This window comes from Arachis ipaensis, chromosome B9 (assembly GCF_059453495.1).
Source record: "Arachis ipaensis isolate K30076 ecotype BB chromosome B9, ASM5945349v1, whole genome shotgun sequence".
Taxonomy (NCBI): domain Eukaryota; kingdom Viridiplantae; phylum Streptophyta; class Magnoliopsida; order Fabales; family Fabaceae; genus Arachis; species Arachis ipaensis.
The window spans coordinates 143,906,945-143,931,134 of NC_142444.1; the positions used below are offsets into that span (position 1 = coordinate 143,906,945).

General features: G+C 38.3%; 1 non-coding gene across 1 annotated transcript; it reads left to right on the forward strand.

Annotated features, from left to right (window-relative positions):
* Positions 1-22,268: 22,268 nt before the first annotated feature.
* Positions 22,269-22,340, forward strand: TRNAD-GUC (transfer RNA aspartic acid (anticodon GUC)). Its single transcript has one exon. It is a non-coding gene; the product is annotated as a tRNA-Asp (tRNA).
* Positions 22,341-24,190: the final 1,850 nt, after the last annotated feature.

The following is a 24,190-nucleotide window of genomic DNA, read 5'->3' on the forward strand; positions in this document are numbered from 1 at the left end:
ATTTAATGACTTTATTAATGCTATTGAATTAATAGATGTTGGCTATGTAGGGGATAAATTTACATGGAATAATTGTAACATTCTTACTTTTAGCACCTCATAATTGTACTAAAAGTTCAGGCATTACTTACCTCCAATTCGTTAATTTCATATTATAATTATTTAATATTGAGCCTTCGTGAATATAAATCAAAACCTTAGTTATGAAATCGAAAAGCTTTTACTTTAATTCACTTAATCACACAAATATATCTGCATAATAATAAATACATAGACTTATTCCAAACTCTCAAATACAAGTCCTGCCCCTCTAAAATTTCAAAATAAAAAATGACGAGGGGTAAAGTCTCAACTAAACCATCAAACAGAAAATACATGTATATAAATCTTGTAGATCGGTCACGGCTTCGCGCCAATGCTTCCTAAATCTGTCACTGAAAAGAAATTCTATAGGGGGTGTTACAATAATCGCCAAGACGTTGGTGACAAATGAATGGAGATCAGAATTTCCTGAAGCCTATGTTACTCACCTGGAAGATATAGGATCAGACCACAAACTGATTCTATTATTTTCAGGTACTGAAGGAAGAAAAGCGAAAAGGAGATTTAGATTTCAAGAGCGTTGGTGTGATAATGAAGAAGTGGTAGCTATAGTCAAACAGTATTGGGAACAAGATGTACTTGGGTCACCTATGTTTAGACTGGCGGAAAAATTGAAAGCTTGTCGTGATAAACTAGTAGAATGGCAAAGGCAAGCCTCCTCCAATTCGAAGGAAAAAATTCAGAACCTTAAAGGATAGATTGCAGTAGAGTCTCTTAAAGGTGATCAGGAAAATGGAGGAATGATTTGAATATGGGAGGAAGAGTTGGAAGAAGCATGGATACAAAAAGAAAGGTACTGAAAAGAGAAATTAAGAGTGCAGTGGCTATAATGGAGAGATAAAAATACAAAATTCTTCCATTCCAAGTTTCAGCTCCCGGAGATGATGGCTTCATCGCTAAATTTTACCAATTTTTTGGGATACGATAATGAAAGATGTGACTCATGGAGTTAAACATTTCTTTTCGGGAGGTAAACTCTTGAAATCCTTTAATCACACACATATTTGTCTTATTCCTAAAATTCTAAACACTACTTCTATGAAGCAAGTTAGACCTATCAGTCTAAGTAGTATCTTTTATAAGATTATCTCTAAGATTATGGTTCATAGATTGCAATCTGTGATGAATAGAATTATCAATAATCCCCAAAGTGCCTTTCTAAAAGGGAGACTAATTAGTGATAATATTTTGATTACACATGAGTACATGCATTTTCTAAAAAACAAAAGATATGGTGAATTTAATTTAGCTCTGAAATTAGACATGATTAAAGCGTATGACATGGTGGAATGGAGTTTCATTTGCGCAATTATGAAGAAGATGGGTTTTTGTGAAAAATGGATGAAATGGATCCAGGAGCTAGTAACTACAGTTTCTTATTCCATTACTGTGGATGGACAACCTCATGGTTATTTTAAACCATATAGAGGGTTACGACAAGGTGACCCTCCATCCCCAAACCTATTTTTGTTTTATATAGAAGGACTTACCTATCTGCTCCACAGAGGAGAATGGAGATAGGAGATTTCTGGTTTGAGATTAAATCACAGGTGCTCGAGAATTAGTCATTTATTTTTCGCAGATGATTCAATACTCTTCAGTCGAGCATGCCGAACTAGGAAGAAATCAACAGTCAAATAGTTAATTTTGATAAATCTTCAGTATTCTTTAACCGCAACACTCCTAACCCGATCCAAGACAATTGGCTAGTATTCTACGAGTTCCACATGTAGGGAATCAAGAAAGATACTTGGGATTGCCAGCAATTGTTCAGCATTCAAAGAGGACTACATTCAATTATATCAAAGACAATGTCTCAGGCAAGCTAAAACAATGAAAAAGAGCATTGCTTTCTACAGGGGGTAGAGAGGCATTAATAAAGGCGGTAGCAACAGGGGTTCCGATCTACACGCTGAGTTGCTTCAAGCTTCTAGAGACACTGATTGATGACATACATAAAGCTATTATGTAATTCTTATGGGAACAGAGGAATTTAGAAAAAAGAATGCACTGGATAAGTTGGAAGATTTCTTGTAGACCGAAAACTCAAGGAGGCCTCAATTTCAAGGACTTGAGAGCTTTTAACCTTGCTATGCTAGTGATGCGTGAGCATCTTATACCATTTTTATAGTGTTTTCTAGTTATTTTTAGTTAGATTTTATTTAGTTTCATTTGATTTTAGTGCAAAAATCTCTTTTGGATGCTACTTTGAGTTGTTTTCGTATTTTTATTGTTTCAGGTGAAATTCGGAGTAATTTGGCGGAATTTGGAGCTAAAAAGAAGAAAGCTTGCAGCACCCCCTGAGTGCTAAACGGCCAACTGGCATTTAGCGCCAGCAGAGGACCTCAGCATGCACGAGTTTTATTCCCCCTAGGGCGTTTCACGCCTAATCTGGAGTTTCACGCCAGCAGCTAGTCTAAATCACACTCAGTTGGGCCTCTCAAGTGGATTTAGCACTTATTAGTTTTATTTTATTTTTTAATTACAAATAATATCTTTTAGGTTTAGAATTTATTATTTTATTTTATTTCCGTATCAAATTAGGTTAGTATAAAAGGGAAGAGATTAACCCTAATTAGGGGTTTGAACATTATCTTTTCTCTCCCGCACGTTTTCAGAACCCTGTTTCTCTGTAAGTCATGAGCAACTAAACCTCTTGGTTAAGGTTAGGAGCTTTGTTTATTTCTATGAATTAGAACCATTATTCTTCTATTTTAATTAATGTTTTGATTCAATTCTAAGGATTGTTTTCGTTCTTAATCTTATGAACTGGGTGGAACGAGAGTATGACCCTTTTCTACATGAATTTTTGTGATTCTCGAGAAAGTTATCTCGCTTGAACTACACCTTGAAAATAAATTCATCCTGAATTACTAATTACATAAACTGATTGGAATATGTGGCATATAATCCTGTTAGTCTTGGGTAATTAGGGTTTTTGTGGCCATAAACTAGTTTTTGAACTTAACCCTCTAATCAGAATTAAGTGACAATGAGAGAGGCGGTTAATGAAGGTTAGAGGAGGCTAAATTACTAAGAGATTAGGGTTTAGACATTTATGGTTTGCCATAGAATGAATCATTCATTGTTAAAATAGTTGGTAAGAAACTTCAATCCGGAAAGATAAACATCTCTGAAACCTTAACTATTTTCTCACACTGTTTTCACACCAAACTCTCTATTACTTTCTTTAATTCTCTGTTTATTGTTTATGTGAATTGCAACTCATCAAACCCTTTTTTATTTGCCTGACTAAGTCCAACTTGACAACCATTGCTTGCTCTGTCCGACAATCCTCGTGGGATCGACCTTCACTCACCTGAGGTATTACTTGGATGACTGATGCGAGCAGAAATTGGTGAGTTAAGAATGATTATAAAATATGCATTGCAAGTATAGTTCTCAACCAACCAGAAATCTGCTCATCAATTTAGAAGGGTATCACAGAAATTAAAATTAAAATACTGGGAGTATGAATCCCAGGTCGTCTCCCAACGAGTTGCAGAAAAGTGTGCTATTTTATTAATCAGATGGTTTCAAAAAGGTTTGAGTTGAATGGCAGAAAATTAAATTAGAGATTTTATATATAAATTTAAATAAAAGCCTTGACTGGGGGTTGATTAGTTGGAAGTCCTATTCTTGTTGCAGTACTCTCAAGACTAATTGATAATTGGGGATTATTTTGTTTAGTTGTCCCTCACTAAGTAAGGAAAAGTCAAACGAGTTGGAATGTTGTTCTATCCACAAGTTCCAATCCGCTCTTGGGAGGATTGGTGTTAATGACTAGAGAGTAATCCAACAATAAACCCAATTACAATCTTTCTCTTGAGCATCCTAACTCAAGGGTTTCTTTCAATCAACTCCCCATCAAGTTAGGGAACTACTCGCTCATTGTCAATGTGAAATTCATAATATAAGAAAGGGAATTAAAGAAAGACATGATAAATAATGATTAAAGGATTAATTGAAAATAAAAAATAATTCTTGTATTTAATAAATGCTAAAATAATCCAATGGTAAAATTAAGTAAATTAAGGAACATGGAAGAGTAAGAGACAAGTAAAGAGAACAAACTAGAATGTCGAAGTCTTGATGAGGCAATAACTCTTCTCAATATCCTAATGCAAAACAATGAACATAACAAATCCTAAAAACTATGAATGTGTAGAGAAAAAACCTAGAGGAGAGGAAAAACTAGATCTAAAAAAACTAAAATTATGCGGAATGAATGTTGTTGTCGGTTTATGCATGTTCTCTAGCTCTAGTCTATTTTTCTGGGCCGAAAACTGGGTCAAAATAAGGCCCGAAATCACCCCCAGCGATTCTGCAGATTATGCAGATCGCGCATGTCACGCGGTCGCGTCATCCATGCAACCGCGTCACTCGTGCTATTCCATGCCGCGCGGTCACGTCATTCATGCGGCCGCGTCACTGCGATTTCCTCTTCTTCGCGTGGTCGCGTCATCCATGCGGCCGCGTCACTTCTCGCTGGTCATCTCCTCAATTCCTTGTGTTCCTTCCATTTTTGCAAGCCTCCTTTCCAATCTCCAACTCCTTCGTGCCCTATAAAGCCTGAAACACTTAACACACAGATCACGGCATCGAATGGAATAAAAGAGAAATAAAATACATAATTAAAAGTCTCTAGGAAGCAAGTTTTCAATCATGTAATAACTTTAGGAAGGAATTGTAAATGCATGCTTATTTAATGAATAAGTGGGTAAAGATCATGATAAAACCACACAATTAAACACAATATAAACCATAAAATAGTGGTTTATCAACCTCCCCACACTTAAACATTAGCATGTCCTCATGCTTAGTTGAAGGAGATAAAATAAATGAGTAAGAACATGTAAAACCTATGAAATGCAATGCAACCTATATATATGAATGCAACTATATGATTCTTGTCCACTTGATCTAAAGTAAATAAGCTCTTCAAAACAATTACAAATCAAATTCCACTAACTCAATTCTTATACAGTAAGAACAGATAAAAATGCAAGAAGATAGCTCATGAAAGCAGGGAACATAGAAATTCAAGTATGGAACCCTCACTGATGATGTATGTACACTCTAGTCTCTCTAGTGTATAGGATCATCACTCTATTCTTCTCTAATCATGCTCTCTAATTTTTGTTCTTCTCCTAACCAATCAACAACATTTAATATACGAATGCAAACATCATGAGGTCTTTTCAAGGTTGTAATGGGGCCAAGGTAAGGGTAAGGATATATATATATATATATATGGCTAAGTAAGCTTATAAATTGAATCTTTAATTAACCCAAGCTTTGACATAACCTATATATATTCTATGTAACTTTAGAATTCATACCTAGCTACCCAGAAATCTCCTTTCACATTCCATACTCATGTATCAACATTTTATTTTGATTTTATCATACATGCATTGATCTTTGAATGCTTGACTTAGCATTGGGGTAATTTTGTCTCCTTATTTATTTATTGAGTATTTTTTTATTTTTTTTTTAACATAAACATAAACATAGCTTATCAATGCACATAGAGTTTTAATTCTTATAGTTTCACATGAGTAGGTATCCAAATTCCCATTGTATTATCATGACTCATTCCCTTATTATCTTTTGCTTCCACAATTTTCCATACTTAAATAACACACACAATTCTATCTTAAGCTAACCAAAGATTCAATTTGGGATATATAATTGTTTTTCCGCTTAAGGCTAGTAATGTGGTAAAATGTAGAACGAATGGGATTTAAAGGCTCAAAGTGGCTAACAAAGGTAATTGAAAGGGTAGGCTTTATTTGGATAAGTGAGCTAAACAAATAATGGCCTCAATCATATGCAAACATATAAATATAATAAACATTGGACATATAGGATGAAACAAAATATAGATTACAGTCATAGAGAAGTAAACACACAAGAATAAAATAATTATGGTTAAATAATGTAACCATTCATAAAGGCTCAAATCTCACAGGTTGTGTATTCTTTAGCTCAAAAATCATGTTCCAAATACAACTTCAAGCAAATTTAACATAAAAGTTTTAATTAAAATTAGTGAAATTTTGTTCCAAAGATAGGGTCTTAGAAGAAACTTATTGTCTTTTCAATCAAGCAGAACATGCATGCAACTAATCTATTACTATGCAATTTATCCTATTCTACAAAAGAAAAATCTAACTAAATATCCTAATTTATTGGTGCTAGGGAAGAGAAATTACCTCCGGAAGTCAGGTACTGACCGACCTCCCCACACTTAAGGCTTTGCACCGTCCTCGGTGCCATCTGTTAAGAACAAAGGTGGGCTGGTAGCAGTATCTCCACAGTCGGGACCATCATGGCTCCCTGTGATGGTAAAGGAAGTAGATTCCGGGGTGTCTGAGTCATTGAATTTTCCCATGATCAGCTCCTTGAGGTATGTGAATCGGCGCTTGTTACGGTGCTCTCTCATTTTAGCTTTCTGTTCCTGCCGATCCAACTTTTCAAGTATCTGCTGGAGCAATTGGGCTGTTGTAGGTGCTTGTGGTGTTGAAGAAGGAATGTCTTCAACTGGTTCAGTAGGCTGGCTGATAGTGGCTGCTGGAAGTCTAAGGTACTTCCCGTTGGGGACATACTGATCATCCCGTGGAAGCATGGCTTTGGTGTCCCCAGCTCTGTAGGAGACTCCGGCTGTTGAGACAAGATCGGAGACCAGGGCTGGAAAAGGTAAGTTGCCAGCAATTTGTACGTGTCCCATGGCATTCCGGATGTGTCTTGGTAGATTCAGAGGTAGGTCTGTAAGGATGCACCATAGTAGAACGGCCATGTCCGCAGTGAAGGAGGATTCGTGAGTGCTCTGAAAGACGTCATGGGACATAATCTGTGCCTATACGCGAGCCTCCAAGGTAAGTGCTGAAGCCGAAATTCCCTTAGGGCGGGTACGATGGTATTCGTAGATCCATCTGCTGCCAGGTAGTACGATAACTATGAGAATGGTGTCCCAGTCAAATTGGTACAGCTGGCGCTTGAGTGCGGCTTCTTGAAAGGCATCCAATCCTTCAGGGATAGGGGGAAGAGTTAGAACTTTTTGAATGGCCTCTTCTGTAATGGGGACTTGTTTCTGACGATCAAAGACAGACTGCAGGGTTGGCAGGTGGAAGTTGGAGTAGAACTCGACTACCCAAGAAAGATTGACCTGCCTTGGCTGTCTTTGTAGGAAACCCCATTGTCTTCGGGCAATTTGCGACTCAACAAAGGTAGCAATATTGGGCGGAAGGAGAAGAAGGTATTCGTTGTTGTAACTCCTTTCAGCCAGGATGGGGAATATCTGCTCACAGTAGCGATTGGGGAATCGCGCAGTGTCCTTTGCTGGGAAGGCTCTTTCTTTATCATCAACCTTTATAATCCTCTTAATCTTCTTTGTTGAGGGCTTTACCGCAGTTGAAGAGGGTTCTGCCACTAATGCTCTTTTTGTTCCTCTTCTTGCTGTTGATTTGGGAGTAGCTTTCTCTTTTCCTTTCTTGGTGGCCATCCTGAAAAAGGGAAGAGAAAGTAAATTAAATTCAAAGAGATAGAGCAAGGAAGAGAACAGAAAAGGATGGTTATAAATGCACATTAAAGGTAAATGATGTTAACACACGCTCATGAGTACATGTGAAAACTCATTAATGGAAAATAGCTAGTGCATATGATGACAAGTGAATGCAAGGCACATTAAAGGTAAATGATGTTAACACACGCTCATGAGTACATGTGAAAACTCATTAATGGAAAATAGCTAGTGCATATGATGACAAGTGAATGCAAGGTGTTTATTGGCATGCCGGCAAAGGGCATGAGTAGCATAGATCAAGCATCACTCGTAACAAACCATCACATTTGTATTGACAATTAAATTCAATGAATAAAATAGTAAAGGGAATTTGTGAAAAGCAAGCATTGAATATTAGAGTAGAAAAATGTAGAGAAGTTCGTAATGCCATATGGGCTTTTTCACAAACACATAGCATGCATGTAGAAGAAGCTCTTGAAAATAAGAATTTGAACATGCAAGTAATCCCTTAAGAAGCAATATATAATTGTCAAACAAATTTACAATAATCCACAAGTATATAATAATAAATAGTGCTCAAATAAATTGATAACACCAAGTAAAAAGGAAAAAAGAAAGAAAAAGAAAATATGAACAATGAAGGTAAAAAGAAAATAAAAGAAGATGACATAAAAATAAAAAGAATAATAGAAAAGTAAGAAAGGAAGGAGAAAGAAAAGAAAAACCTTGTTAATGGGAGTGAGAGAGAGTAAAAAGTGAGAAAGAAGGAGGAAGAAAAGAAGGGAGGGAAAAGAGAAAATAGGATTTGGGGAAAAAAAGATATGATAATTGGCAAAATTAGGGAGGCTGTGCGGCGCAAGCGACGCGGTCGCATTGGGCATGCGGTCGCACGACTTGCGCTTAAACTCAATGACGCGATCGCGTCAGTCCCGCGGTCACGTGACCTGTTTTAGGCTAATGGCGCGATGGTAGCCTCGCACTCGCACAACTCTCTGTTCAAAATCATATTAGTGCCAACTTTTGGGTGACGCGATCGCGTGAGTGGGCTTTAGAATGATATGACGCGGTCGCGTAGGGCACGCGATCGCGTGAGAGGGACTGCGCGTCCAGCGCCAGTCTAGCACCACTCTAGCACAACTTTCGGCTGTGCACCCTTGTTACGTCGAAATCCAGTTCACGCGGCCGCGTGGGGCACGCGATCGCGTGAGAGGCCATTATTCCCATATGACGTGGTCGCGTCAGCGACGCGATCGCGTCGAGTGATTTGTGCCATTGGCACGCCTCCAGCCCTGCTCCTGCGTAACTCTCTATCCATATTATTATTGTCTCCCATCTTCTTGCGACGCGGACGCGTCAATGAGGCGGTCGCGTCGCGTGATTTTTTTTTTTTTAAATAAAGGTATGTAAATGCAGATGCACGAAATGTACTAATAAAGAGAAGAGTTATTGAATAAGAAAACTAAAAGTAAAGAGAAGAACGATCATACCATGGTGGGTTGTCTCCCACCTAGCACTTTGCTTTAACGTCCATAAGTTGGACGCTCCACTAGCTCAGTCTTCAGCTATGTGGGGATCTTCCAAGAGGAAGATCTCAAGCTCCTTGTTTTTCTTCAGCTTCTCGCCATGGTACAGCTTTAAACGATGTCCATTAACTTTGATAGGTTCAGAGCTTGAAGGATGGCTTAGGTGATAAACTCCGTATGGTTCGACCTTCTCTACTCTGTATGGACCTTCCCATCTTGATCTCAATTTGCTTGGCATGAGCCTTAGTCGGGATTTATAAAGGAGGACTAAGTCCCCAGGTTGGAACTCTTTCCTCTTGATGTGCTGATCATGTACAGCCTTCATCTTCTCCTTGTATAGTCTTGAGTTCTCATAAGCTTCTAGGCGAAGGCTTTCCAGTTCCTGCAGTTGCAACTTCCTTTCAGCTCCGGCTCTTTCAATTCCCATGTGGCATTCCTTTACTGCCCAGAAGGCTTTGTGCTCTATTTCAACAGGGAGATGACAAGCTTTTCCATAAACTAAGCGGAAATGACTCATCCCAATGGGTGTTTTGTATGTTGTTTTGTATGCCCAGAGTGCATCTTGTAGCCTGGTGCTCCAGTCTTTTCTATGAGGTTTGACTATCTTCTGCAAGATACGCTTTATCTCTCTATTTGACACCTCGGCTTGTCCATTAGTCTGAGGATGGTAAGCTGTTGCAACTTTATGAATTATCCCATGATTCTTCATTAGTCCTGTTAGTCTCCTGTTACAAAAATGGGTGCCTTGATCGCTCACGATTGCTCGTGGTGATCCAAAGCGACAAATAATATGGTTTCTCACAAAGGAAACAACGTAGCATCATTATTGCAGGTAGGAATTGCTTCTACCCATTTGGAAACATAATCCACAGCTAACAAAATATAAAAATAACCATTAGAATTTGGAAATAAACCCATGAAGTCAATGCCCCAAACATCAAAAATTTCACAGAAAAGTATAATCTGTTCAGGCATCTCATCCCTCCTGGATATATTACCAAATTTTTGGCATGGGAAACAAGATCTACAAAATTCAACAGCGTCCCTAAAAAGAGTAGGCTACCAGAATCCACAGTCTAAGATTTTTCTAGCAGTTCTTTGAGGGCCAAAATGTCCTCTACTCTCAAATGAGTGACAGGCCTCTAAGATGGACTGGAATTCTGATTGAGGCACACACTGTCTAATTACCTGGTCAGCGCCACATCTCCATAAATATGGGTCATCCCATATATAATATTTAGACTCGCTTTTCAGCTTGTCTCTTTGATGCTTAGAAAATTTTGGAGGAAAAGTGCGGCTAACTAGATAATTAGCTACAGGTGCATACCAAGGGACTATCTCAGATACTGCTTGCAGGTTATCAAATGGGAAATTATCAGCTATAGGAGTGGAATCATCTGTAATATGTTCAAGGCGACTCAAGTGGTCTGCCACCAAATTCTGGTTACCACTCATGTCCTTAATTTCTAAATCAAATTCTTGTAATAGCAGTATCCAACGTATAAGCCTTGGTTTGGACTCCTTTTTAGATAATAAATACTTTAGAGCTGCGTGGTCTGAATACACTACTACTTTAGTACCAAGTAAATAGGCTCGGAATTTATCCAGAGCAAAAACAATAGCAAGAAGCTCTTTCTTAGTAGTAGTGTAATTCGACTGAGCGGCATCTAAAGTTTTAGACGCGTAAGCAATAACAAAAGGATCCTTACCTTCACGCTGAGCCAGTGCTGCTCCTACTGCATGGTTGGAAGCATCACACATTATTTCAAATGGTTGGCTCCAGTCTGGTCCTCTTACAATTGGAGCTTGAGTCAGTGCGGTCTTCAGCTTATCAAACGCTTGTTTGCAATTTTCACTGAACTCGAACTCAATATCTTTCTGCAGTAGCCTGGATAAGGGAAGTGCTACCTTACTGAAGTCCTTAATGAACCTCCTGTAAAAACCTGCATGGCCAAGAAAAGAACGGACCTCCCTCACAGAAGAGGGGTAAGGTAAACTAAAAGTAATATCCACCTTTGCTGGATCTACAGAAATGCTAGTATTAGATACAACATGTCCTAGTACAATCCCTTGTTTAACCATAAAGTGACATTTTTCAAAATTTAATACCAGGTTTGTACTAACACATCTATCTAAAACCCTAGATAATCCATCTAAGCAAAGGCTAAAGTAATCGCCATAAACACTAAAATCATCCAAAAAAACCTCCATACAGTCCTCAATAAGATCAGAGAAAAGACTCATCATGCACCTCTGGAAAGTAGCTGGTGCATTGCACAAGCCAAAGGGCATTCTCTTGTAAGCATAAGTCCCAAAAGAACATGTAAAAGTGGTCTTCTCCTGATCCTCAGAAGCTATATGAATCTGGAAATAACCTGTGTAACCATCTAGAAAACAATAATGCAATTTACCTGACAGGCAATCCAGCATTTGATCAATGAATGGAAGAGGATAGTGATCCTTACGGGTTGCTTGGTTGAGGCGTCTGTAATCAATGCAGACCCTCCAGGCGTTCTGAACTCTGGTTGTCAGGAGCTCTCCATGCTCATTCTTCACTGCAGTGACTCCAGACTTCTTTGGCACCACTTGTACTGGGCTTACCCATTCACTGTCTGAGATGGGATAGATGATGTCTGCCTTTAGTAGTCTGGTCACTTCCTTTTTGACAACTTCTAGGATAGTGGGGTTCAGTCTTCTCTGGGGTTGACGAACAGGTCTTGCTCCCTCTTCTAAAAATATTCTATGCTCACAGACTTGAGGGTTGATGCCTACTATGTCTGCCAAACTCCACCCAATTGCCTTCTTGTGCCTCCTCAGCACACCAAGTAGCTGCTCTTCCTGTTGAGAAGTGAGTTTCCTTGCAATGATAACCGGAAACCTCTGCCCATCTTCCAAGTAAGCATATTTGAGGTGTGGAGGAAGGAGTTTTAATTCTATCTTCTGATCATGTTCAGGCTCTGGGTTGTCTGGAGCTGGTAACAGTGGTAAGGCACTGTCATTGTCCTCTGAGAATGTCCCCACACTTGGACCTTGTCCTGTGTGCTTCTCTTCAAATTCCTCCTGATGGACTTCAGCCACGGTTTCATCTATAATGTCACACTTGAGGATGGAGTGATCCTCTGGAGGATGCTTCATAACTCTATTCAGATTGAAGATCACTACTCGACCATCTATTTCAAAAGAGTATGTTATTGAGAAAGCATCTAATTTAAACCTTGAGGTCTTCAAGAATGGCCTTCCGAGTAGGATTGATGATGGCTTATCTGAGTCATTTTGGGGCATTTCCAGGATATAAAAATCATTGGGGAACGTGAGTCCCTTAATGCCTACTAGTACATCTTCAGCAACTCCAACCACTGTAATAATGCTTTTATCTGCTAACACAAAACGAGCTGCCGACCTTTTTAAGGGAGGGAGCCTCAAAATATCATATATAGACAAAGGCATTATACTCACACATGCTCCTAAATCACACATGCATTCAGAAATCATCACACCACCAATAGTACAATTAACTATACAAGGACCTGGGTCACTACACTTTTCAGGTAAACCTTCCATTAAAGCAGATATGGAACTTCCTAAAGGAATAGTTTCTAATTCATTAATTTTGTCTTTATGTATACATAAATCTTTTAGAAACTTTGCATATTTAGATACCTGTTGAATAACATAAAAAAGGGGAACAGTTACCTCAACCTTTTTGAATATCTCTACCATTTTGGGATCAGGTTCCAGCTGCTTCCTGGGCTTCCTTGCAAGTTGTGGAAATGGAATAGGAGTGGTGTTTTCTGCAGTGTCTACGTCTTTTAGTGCTTCCTCCTATGGTTGCACTTCTTCTTCTTCAACCACGTCCTGTATGTCCTCTTCTTCTTCAACATCTTCTATCTCCACTACCTCTTCAGCTGAGGCGTGTTCTGGTGGGTTTGGCTCCTCTTGATTCCTCTCCTGTAGTGTGGTTCCGGATCTCAGGGTGATGGCATTAATACCACCCTTGGGATTGGGTAATGGTTGAGAGGGAATCTCACTGGAGCTCAAAGGTTAATTATTGGAGTTATTCATTGAACCAATCTGTGAGACAAGAGCTTGCAAAGTAGCGTTCAGACCATTTAGAGTGGCATTAATGTTATTTTCCATGGTCTGTTGTCTCCGATCAATAGATTGTAGTAAGTCATCATTGGCAGATGAAGAAGGATGGGTAAATTGAGAGGTCTGCTGTTGGGTATTCTGTGGTCCTTGGGATTGCCTTAGGTGAAGTGCTCTGTAAGGCTAATTCTGATTCTGCTGCCTGTTGTTGTTGTTATTCCACCTCTGATTTCCCTGATTATCTCTGCCTCCTCTGTTGTTGTTGTTGTCCCTCCAATTCTAGTTAGAATTGTCTTGCCATCCGTGGTTGTAATTACCACCTTGATTGTACCCTTGGTTGGGGCGGTCATAGAAGTTATGAGTGGCTGCCACGGTGTTGTCTTCCTGCTGGAGCTGCGGACATTCGTCAGTATAATGGCTATAATCAGCGCAGATTCCGCAAACTCTCTGTGGGACTAACTGTTGGTTTTGCTGTGGTGGAGAAGGTTGAGCTTGCTGAACTTGTTGTTGATTCAATTGCATTTGCTTCAGCAAGTTGGTCATTTCACAGATACTCTGAGTTAAAGCAGTAGTCTCTCTGCTAGAGGATACTTCTGCCACGGCTTTTGCACGGCCTTGTTTCTGCCTGTGATTCCTAGTAGATTTAGCTAAGTCGCTGATCAATTGTCATGCCTCATCAGTGGTCTTGTACTTTTTCATAGACCCATTGCTAGCACTTTCCAATGTGGTCTTATCTTGGGGTCTCATTCCCTGTGTGACATAACCGAGTAACACTATCTTGTCAATCATATGGTAGGGGCAAGCTTTCAGAAGATTATTGAAGCGCTCCCAGTACTCATAGAGCGTCTCGGATTCATCCTGAACAATCATGGAAATATCTTTCCTCAGTTTATCAATAACTTCAGCTGGAAAGAACTTTTCCAAGAATTCTCTTCTCAGTGTATCCCAGTTGGACACAGTTGCTGCTAGTTGAGTGTAGTACCACTCTCTTGCTTTCCCCTCAAGAGAAAACGGGAAGGCTTTCAGCAAAATTGAAGTTGCATCTGCACCATCACGCTTAACAGTAGAATAGGCTGCCTAAAAATCTCTCAGGTGCTTGATAGGCTCTTGAGCAGGTAAGTCATGAAACTTGGGCATCAAATTGAGCAGTGCGGTCTTTATTTCAAAATCTGTAGCTACCGCTGGGTGATGCGCTTGAAATGGTTGCATTGTAAAATCAGGGGCTCCAGCCTCCTGGATAGTAACTCTCCTGGCTGCTGCCATGTTACCTGCGCGTGAAACAACCAAATCAGTAGAATGGGGGCTGGTTTCTTTCTCAAATGACGTTTCAGATCCGCCCTCAGAGAGGACTAACCGACGCCGAGCTTGCCTTATTCGTGAAATAGTTCTTTCAATCTCAGGATCAAATATTAGCAAGCTTGGATCAGGAAGCGAACGTGTCATCTAACAAAAGAAACAAGCAGCTCATAGTAGCAAAATAAAATAAAATGTAAATAAATAAAATCCAATTAATAACTTTAGCACTCTATTGCAACTCCCCGGCAACGGCGCCAAAAATTGATGCGAGCGGATATTGGCGAGTTAAGAATGATTATAAAATATGCGTTGCAAGTATAGTTTTCAACCAACCAGAAATGCGCTCATCAATTTAGAAGGGTGTCACAGAAATTAAAACTAAAATACTGGGAGTATGAATCCCAGGTCGTCTCCCAACGAGTTGCAGAAAAGTGTGCTATTTTATTAATCAGATGGTTTCAAAAAGATTTGAGTTGAATGGCAGAAAATTAAATTAGAGATTTTATATATAAATTTAAATAAAAACCTTGACTGGGAGTTGATTAGTTGGAAGCCCTATTCTTGTTGCAGTACTCTCAAGACTAATTGATAATTGGGGATTATTCTGTTTAGTTGTCCCTCACTAAGTAAGGAAAAGTCAAACGAGTTGGAATGCTGTTCTATCCACAAGTTCTAATCCGCTCTTGGGAGGATTGGTGTTAATGACTAGAGAGCAATCCAACAATAAACCCAATTACAATCTTTCTCTTGAGCATCCCAACTCAAGGGTTTCTTTCAATCAACTCCCCATCAAGTTAGGGAACTACTCGCTCATTGTCAATGTGAAATTCATAATATAAGAAAGGGAATTAAAGAAAGACATGATAAATAATGATCAAAGGATTAATTGAAAATAAAAAGTAATTCTTGTATTTAATAAATGCTAAAATAATCCAATGGTAAAATTAAGTAAATTAAGGAACATGGAAGAGTAAGAGACAAGTAAAGAGAACGAACTAGAATGTCGAAGTCTTGATGAGGCAATAACTCTTCTCAATATCCCAATGCAAAACAATGAACATAACAAATCCTAAAAACTATGAATGTGTAGAGAGAAAACCTAGAGGAGAGGAAAAACTAGATCTAAAAAAACTAAAACTATGCGGAATGAATGTTGTTGTCGGTTTCTGCATGTTCTCTGGCTCTAGTCTGCTTTTCTGGGCCGAAGACTGGGTCAAAATAAGGCCCGAAATCGCCCTCAGCAATTCTACAGATTATGCAGATCGCGTATGTCATGCGGATGCGTCATCCATGCGGCCGCGTCACTGCGATTTCCTCTTCTTCGCGCGGTCGCGTCATCCATGCGGCCGCGTCACTTCTCGCTGGTCATCTCCTCAATTCCTTGTGTTCCTTCCATTTTTGCAAGCCTCCTTTCCAATCTCCAACTCCTTCGTGCCCTATAAAGCCTGAAACACTTAACACACAGATCACGGCATCGAATGGAATAAAAGAGAAATAAAATACATAATTAAAAGTCTCTAGGAAGCAAGTTTTCAATCATGCAATAACTTTAGGAAGGAATTATAAATGCATGCTTATTTAATGAATAAGTGGGTAAAGATCATGATAAAATCACACAATTAAACACAATATAAACCATAAAATAGTGGTTTATCAATGACCCGGTGCAATTGCCGGTTAAGCTGTGTGAAATCCTAATTCGCGCACAAAGTTTTTGGCGCGGTTGTCGGGGATTGTTTGTGATTGACAACTACCAGTTGTCTTGTTGCTTAGATTAGGTATTTTTCTTAGGTTTGTTTATTTACTTTTTTTTATTTTTTATTTTAACTTTTATTTATTTTTGCTTTATTTTTTGAATTTTGCTTTATTTATTTTTCTTTAATTTCTGATTTTAAGTTTGGTGTCCCGTTAGTGTTTTTCCTTTCTTTTTAATTTCGAAATTTTTAGAGTTTTTTTCTTTTTAAGTTTTTGAAATTTTTAGGGTAGCTTTTTATTTTTTATTTTTTAAATTTTTAGATTAATTGCTTATTTTATTTTATTTTATTTTTATATAGGATATCCCACTGGGAGTTCTCTATACTCTGACATAGAGACTTCCACTTTTTCTGTGTTTCTTGTTTGTTTATGAGTAGGAATGGGGATAAAGAACCCCTTCTTGAGTTTGATCCTGAACCTGAGAAGACCTTTAGGCGGTGCTTACAACAAACCAAATCTTACAAAGCCAGAGAGAATTTCAAGGAAACTTTTGAGAAGGAAGCTAAAGAGCTCACCATGGACCCTAATGGAGAAAATACGAATGCTAATGAGCATGCAAGGAGGACTCTGAGCTCTTACACTGCCCCCACTCCTGACTTTTATGGGCGTAGTATTTCAGTACCTACTATTGGTGCTAATAATTTTGAGCTGAAGCCACAGTTGATCACTCTTGTGAAACAGAACTGCCAGTTTTATGGACTCCTGCAGGAAGACTCCAACTTATTCATCTCCAAATTCCTGTAGATCTGTGACACTGTAAAGACAAACGGAGTGAACCCTGATGTTTACAAGCTCGTGTTCTTCCCATTTTTTGTGAGGGATAGGGCAAAGCAGTGGCTTGACTCTCAGTCCAAGGAGAGCCTGGACACGTGAGACAAGGTGGTCAATGGATTTCTGACCAAATTTTTTCTACCTCAGAAGCTGACTAAGCTTAGGGTGGATGTCTAGACATTTAGACAGAGAGATGAAGAATCCTTCTATGAGGCCTGAGAGAGATTCAAGCTGATGATCAGGAAGTGTCCCCCTGACATGTTCCCAGAGTGGACAAGGCTGCAGATCTTTTATGATGGCCTCTATGAGATGGCCAAGATGTCGCTGGACAACTCTGCAGGTGGTTCCTTGCATATGAAGACAACACTCGAAGAGGCCAATGAGCTTATAGAGATGGTTGCTAACAACCAATATCTATACACGTTTGAGAGGAACCCTGTGAATACTGGGACTACTCAGAAGAAATGAGTCTTGGAGGTGGATACACTGGACGCCATCTTGGCTCAGAACAAGATCTTCTCTTGGCAAATTAGCATGATTTCTCAGCACTTGACAAGGATAAAAGTCTCGGCAGTCAATACTCAAGATGCATCTTATGACATGACTGGGAGCTACAACCAAGGGGACGCTTATGGATATGCTTAAACCACCACTGAGCAAGTAAATTACATGGGAAATTTCTCTAGAAATCCCAATAATGACCTATATTCGAATTCATTCAATCAAAGATGGAGGAATCACCATAACTTTGGGTCGAGAGAGCAACCTCAGAAGCCCCAACAAAGATTCAACAACAATCGGGTTGGAACCAATCAGAATAGGTTCAACACACGTCAGTTCCAACCCTCTCAGCAACACTAAGGACCCTCTCAGAGCCAAGACAATTCTAACCTAACCACAATAGTCTCTGAGCTTTCCAAGACCACCCACAGCTTTATGCAAGAGACAAGAGCTTCAATTTAGAACTTGGAAGTACAAGTTAGTCAGTTGGGCAAGAGGATACCTGAGAGACCTTCCAACAATCTTCCAAGCAACACAGAGGCAAATCCAAGGGAAGAGCGCAAGGCCCTCAAAATGGACAAGAAGGGCGATCCTAAAGAGATGCATGCTGCTAAGGATTTGAAGGAGAAAAAGGCTCAAGGAGAAGCTGGAAAAGCATTGATACACGCCCCATTAGTGGCACAAGAGCCTGAAGTACAACACCCTCAGGGACTGCAAGAGGAGACCAAGGATGAGCAACTCACTCAATTCTTGGAAATCTTTAAAAAGTTGTAAATCAATATTCCTTTTGCTGAGGTGTTGGAGAAGATGCCTCCCTATATGGCCTGTTTGAAAAGCGTACTATTTGAGAAAAAGGCCTTGAAAGGAGATGAAACTGCGATGTTGACCAAAGACTTTGTGATAGTTGATATGGGAGAGGATACAGACGACTCCACCATCTTAGGAAGACCATTCCTAACTACTGGGAGAGCCCTGATCGATTTGGAGAGAAGAGAGTTGGTCCTAAGATGCATGAGGACTATTTGTTGTTCAAGATTTTTAAACCTCAACCACTCTCTGACAAAGGAGGTACTTCCATGTAGAGCTCAGTGCTTAAGCCTTCCCACCTGGTGGAAAGCCATACAATTCGTGTCGGACATTCACCACCCACCAAAGATGGAGAATGCCACAAAAAGAAAGTACCCAAAGGCTGGAGGAACAATAAGATTCCTACAGAGGACTTCTCACCTGGAATGAGAGTAGTCTTCACAAGAAGTCCAGTCATAACACATACTGTGAACAGAATCCTGTCTTTGGAGCATGTTGAGCTGATTCATAAGAGTACAGGAAAGAAGTTCACTATGAGGGGTTGTGATGCGTGAGCATCTTATACCCTTTTCATAGTATTTTCTAGTTGTTTTTAGTTAGATTTTATTTAATTTTACTTGACTTTAGTGCAAAAATTCCTTTTGGAAGCTACTTTGAGTTATTTTGGTATTTTTATGATTTCAGGTGAAATTTAGAGCAATTTGCAGAATTTGGAGCTAAAAAGAAGAAAGCTTGCAGCACCCCCTGGGCGCTAAACGGCCAACTGGCGTTTAGCGCTAGCAAAGGACCTCAGCATGCACGAGTTTTACTCCCCCTAGGGCGTTTCACGCCCAATCTGGCGTTTCTTGCCAGCAGCCAGTCCGAATCACACTTAGTTAGGCCTCTCAAGTGGATTTAGCACTTTTTAGTTTTATTTTATTTTTTAATTACAAACAATATCTTTTAGGTTTAGAATTTATTATTTTATTTTATTTTTTCGTATCAAATTAGGTTAGTATAAAAGGGAAGAGATTAACCCTAATTAAGGGTTCGAACATTATCTTTTCTCTCCCGTACGTTTTCAGAACCCTGTTTCTCTGTACGTCATGAGCAATTAAAACTCTTGGTTAAGATTAGGAGTTCTATTTATTTCTATGGATTAGAACTATTATTCTTCTATTTTTATTTATGTTTGATTCAATTCTAAGGATTGTTTTCGTTCTTAAACTTATGAACTGGGTGGAACGAGAGTATGACCTTTTTCTACATGAGTTTTTTGTGATTCTCGAGAGAGTTATCTCGCTTGAACTACAGCTTGAAAACAAATTCCTCTAAAATCGCTAATTGCATGAACTAATTTGGATATGTGACATATAATCCTGTTAGTCTTGGGCAATTATGGTTTTTGTGGTGCTAAACTAGTTTTCTGAACTTCACCATCTAATCAGAATTAAGTGACCACGAGAGTGGCGGTTAATGGAGGTTAGAGGAGGCTAAATCACTAAGAGATTAGGGTTTAGACATTTATGGTTTGCCATAGAATAGATCATTCATTGTTAAAATAGTTGGTAAGAAACTTTAATTCGAAAAGATAAACATCTCTGAAGCCTTAACTGTTTTCTCATACTGTTTTCACATCAAACTTTTAATTGCTTTTCTTTAATTACTTATTTATTATTTTATGCGATTTTAACTCACCAAACCCTTTTCTGATTCGCCTAACTAAGTCCAACTTGATAACCATTGCTTGCTTAGTCCAACAATCCTCGTGGGATCGACCCTCACTCACCTGAGGTATTACTTGGATGACCCGGTGCACTTGCCGGTTAAGCTGTGGGCATTCTTAGTCCCGCACCAGCTAGCTAAGCAAGGTTGGAGGCTTTTAACTATAGCTAACTCTATGATACACAAGGTGTATCGAAGCAAATATTTTCCATCAACAAACTTTCTTAAAGCTGGGATTGGCAACAACCTTTCTTGGGGATGGAGAAGTGTATTAGAAGGCCGGAAAATTTTTGAAAAAGAAATCCTATGGAAAGTAGGCAGATGTATTTCAATCAGCATTAAGGAGGACTCATGGGTGAAGGAGTGTATGGCTATAACACCTATCAATAATTCTACTCTAGAGCGCAACCCAATATAGGTCTCTAACCTCATGTTACCAAACAGAACTTGGAATCAAGCACTGATCATAGAAGTATACAACTCTTAAATAGCCACAGCAATTCTTAATACACCAATTCAAGAAGAGGATGAGATTACTTGGATGAAAGAGAAGAAGGAATCGTATATAGTAGCCTCTGGGTACCGAGTAGCATTTCAATTATTCCAGCCACCAGTTGAATTTTTGCTAGAATAATGCAGGAACAAACAGCTATAGAAATCAATTTGGAATCTCAGAACACAACCGAAAATAAAAAATTTTCTATGAAAAGTATTGCATGAAGGATTACCTGTGAAGCAGATGCTAAATTCCAGAATTCTCACTATCTCTCCAATCTGCCATTGCTGTGATAAAGAAGTTGAATCCACCTTCTATTGTCTATGGTCGTGCCCGGATACGCAAGAAGCATGGCAAGCAGCCCAGCTCCCAGCCCTACCGCAGAACGACGATCCATGGAAATGGTGGCTTCGATTAATGGATGATCTTTGCAGAAATAGAAACGGTCATAAGAAGACAGAGCTGGCAGCGACCGTGACTTGGCACTTTTGGTGAGCTCGCAACGAGCACATCTTCGAAGGAAGAAGGAAGCCTCCTCCCTGGTTGCTGAAGAAGCGCGAGCTGCAGTGAATGAACTCCATGAACTTTCCCGTTTTTTAGGTTGTCTTTAGATATTTTAGTTGGATCTTTACAATTCCACTTCCTTGGTGTAGTCCAAATTTGGACCGATTATTTCTTTGGAAATAAAATTAACTATCTTGAAAAAAAAAGAACTATAATCTTTTTGTTAAAAAAAAAAGTTTATGGATTATATGGTTATAGTACATGACATTTTAGAATACATTTAATAATTTTGGTTTTTTAAGTATATTGTTTTGAATTCTAATTCATAAAATGAACTTTTTAAATAGGTTCGTGGGTTTGTCGGACTTTAAATAGATAGGGACCGAATCTGAAAAAAAGCCTATGAAAAGTAACAGGCTTAAGTTTGGCCATCTATTTACCACATGGACTAAGCTCGTCAAAGCTAAAGTTCCGCTCGGCTCGACCTTTTCTACCCTTAGTAGCAAGTATTAGTGTATTAGCCAATCAAAATTTACAAACTTTATTTCCAAACTCTTTTGGTTTTTCACGGTGTTCTATAGTTCAGCAGACTAAAAATTAATTTGTTATAAATTGGAGTTCTATTTAAGAGTTTATCGTTGTCCAATAAATTACTACTTGTATAAGATAGCCGTAGAACAATAAACCCTGCTGCAGATTATTTAAACTACAATGTGAAACAATGAAAACTAGAAAACACTAATTTTCTTTTTGTCATATACACACAGCCCCACTCACTCGCACACTAATTTCAACTACAAGCTAACTCGTGTTAGGTATCGAACCCTCTTGGCTATTTAAGAGGCCAATACATCAGGCACTCTTACACATGCCTCAGCCAGTGAGTTTTTTGGTCATGTCAGCCTTTAAGATGAAAAAGTCATATCAAAGCCTTTTTGTAAATATCCTACATACAACATATCTGTAACAAGAAAACCTTGGTGCTCTTTTTGGACATGGTTTGGGCAGGACAAACCCAAGCAAACCAAAACCCAGCTGCATTCAACCTGGTGCCTTTTTAATCCAAAATTTGTGTGTCCAAGTGGGCTTCTACTCGACAAGAAAAGTGCGCTCCTAACGCTTCTGTGTCATCGAGTTTGCTCTCGCATGAGAACATAATATGATAATTTATAGGATAACCAACTTTATCAACAAAGTCGTTGTAGTATAGTGGTAAGTATTTCCGCCTGTCACGCGGACGACCCGGGTTCGATCCCCGGCAACGGCGTTTTACCTTTTTGGGGTAATGTGTGACAGTGACTTATATGGAAAGAGGGATATAGAGCGTTGATCTTGATGTGGCCCTGAAATCAGGAATAGGCTTTGAACTTTGAGATAATTTTGGACTCAGATACATAATGAGGATAGAATAGAATAGGATGCTATTTTCTGACACCAAAAGCTGCATTCTTATTCAATGCAAAAGCTGATGGATGATGCTGCAGCAGCAACGCTAAGCTCTGAGGTGTTGCTTATTAAACTAGTTAATGTGGCAAAGTTATTATGAACACACAAAAATTGTGCTGCATCTTACTCACTCTGCTTCACCAACTCTATCTCAGTATATATCTTCTCTTTTTTATCTTTTTCATTATATTTAAATATATATGTTGTCAATTAGTGAACATAACTCAAGTAGTGAATTATGATATTTTATTGCATGGACTTGATTGATTGTGGGGTGTTTTCTTTTTCTCCTTGATTTGAAAGAAGGAAAATTGATGTTCTATATATCAAACTCTATCCTCAAGAAAAGCCATTGATGATGAGATGGATAGCCATGCGTGAGAGTATAATCTTTTTGTCAATTAATGAAATTAATTATCTTTGATTAGATAGAAGCCAGTTTATATACATAGCATTTCCTATATATAGTAGCTAGAATGTGATGGAGATGTAAGGGGAATCTTTCAACCACACGTGTAGAACCTACTTTATGATGTGAGATATTCTGATTTCACTGATTTTAGGTTTTGAATGGTGACATTAACATAACATTATCTTAGAATTGCACGCACATTCCTTGATGCTGCTGCTTCCACTTTTATTTTATCATTTTTATTTATTTCATTTCATTGTGTCATATATGGACAATCAAATTTTGATTTATTCAGCTTGAAGATAAGATCTAGCTCCGGATCTGTACAAGTTTTGGATTATAAAGTTTCATGATTATCATTGAAGAATGAATACAATTTACAGTATTCCTAAGTGTTCATATATATTATTATATATGAATTAAAATCAACAAATAAAATTATTAAAATATCAGTATTTCAGAAACATTTGATATTTTTTTATTATATATACACTTAATATGTTTCCTAATAGTCAAATCACTATAAACTGGAATTAATTAGATTACATAATTATATTATTTACATATATAATTTTCTATTAAGGCAATAATTGTTCTTAAATGAATTTAACTTACTAATGCAATATATTATTACTTCATTGAATATCATGCAAAACCTTGTTTTTGCTAGCAATGGATATAGTCGTATATGCTGAGAGATTGTTATGTTGGTTAATTACTTAATGAATAATTAACGCTTGATTAGTCCATTTTTTAAAGCTGTACGTACAATTAGTAGTAGTACTTAACTATATATATATAGTAATCTACTAATAAGGTATAATTAATGTTGCTCAGAACATAAGTCATGAGGTATTTGCCATGTAAACAGTAAATATATACATTATTCCCATTATAGCATACATATAGCATTATTCTTTTAACACTAAAATCCTTTAACAGAGATGGTGGCTATTTGAACATCTCAAAAGCCTCTCTAATACTATGCGTATATGTGCATGTGACATTGTGACCGGTGAGTTTGTTCCTTCAGAAACAAGCATAAATTTGAGGAATTGAGATTATGGGGTTGTGGATCAAGTATATATATTAATTAACAACTATATTAGGTGATCATGTTGATTATATTGCAGGCAATGGGAGTGTTGTGAATCACGAGAACTTCACGTGCGATTCTGACTTCCTTGTTTAGTACAACAGACCCAAATTAATCTTATTTTAATTATTTATGTAACCATGCGCTAAGATATATATAATAA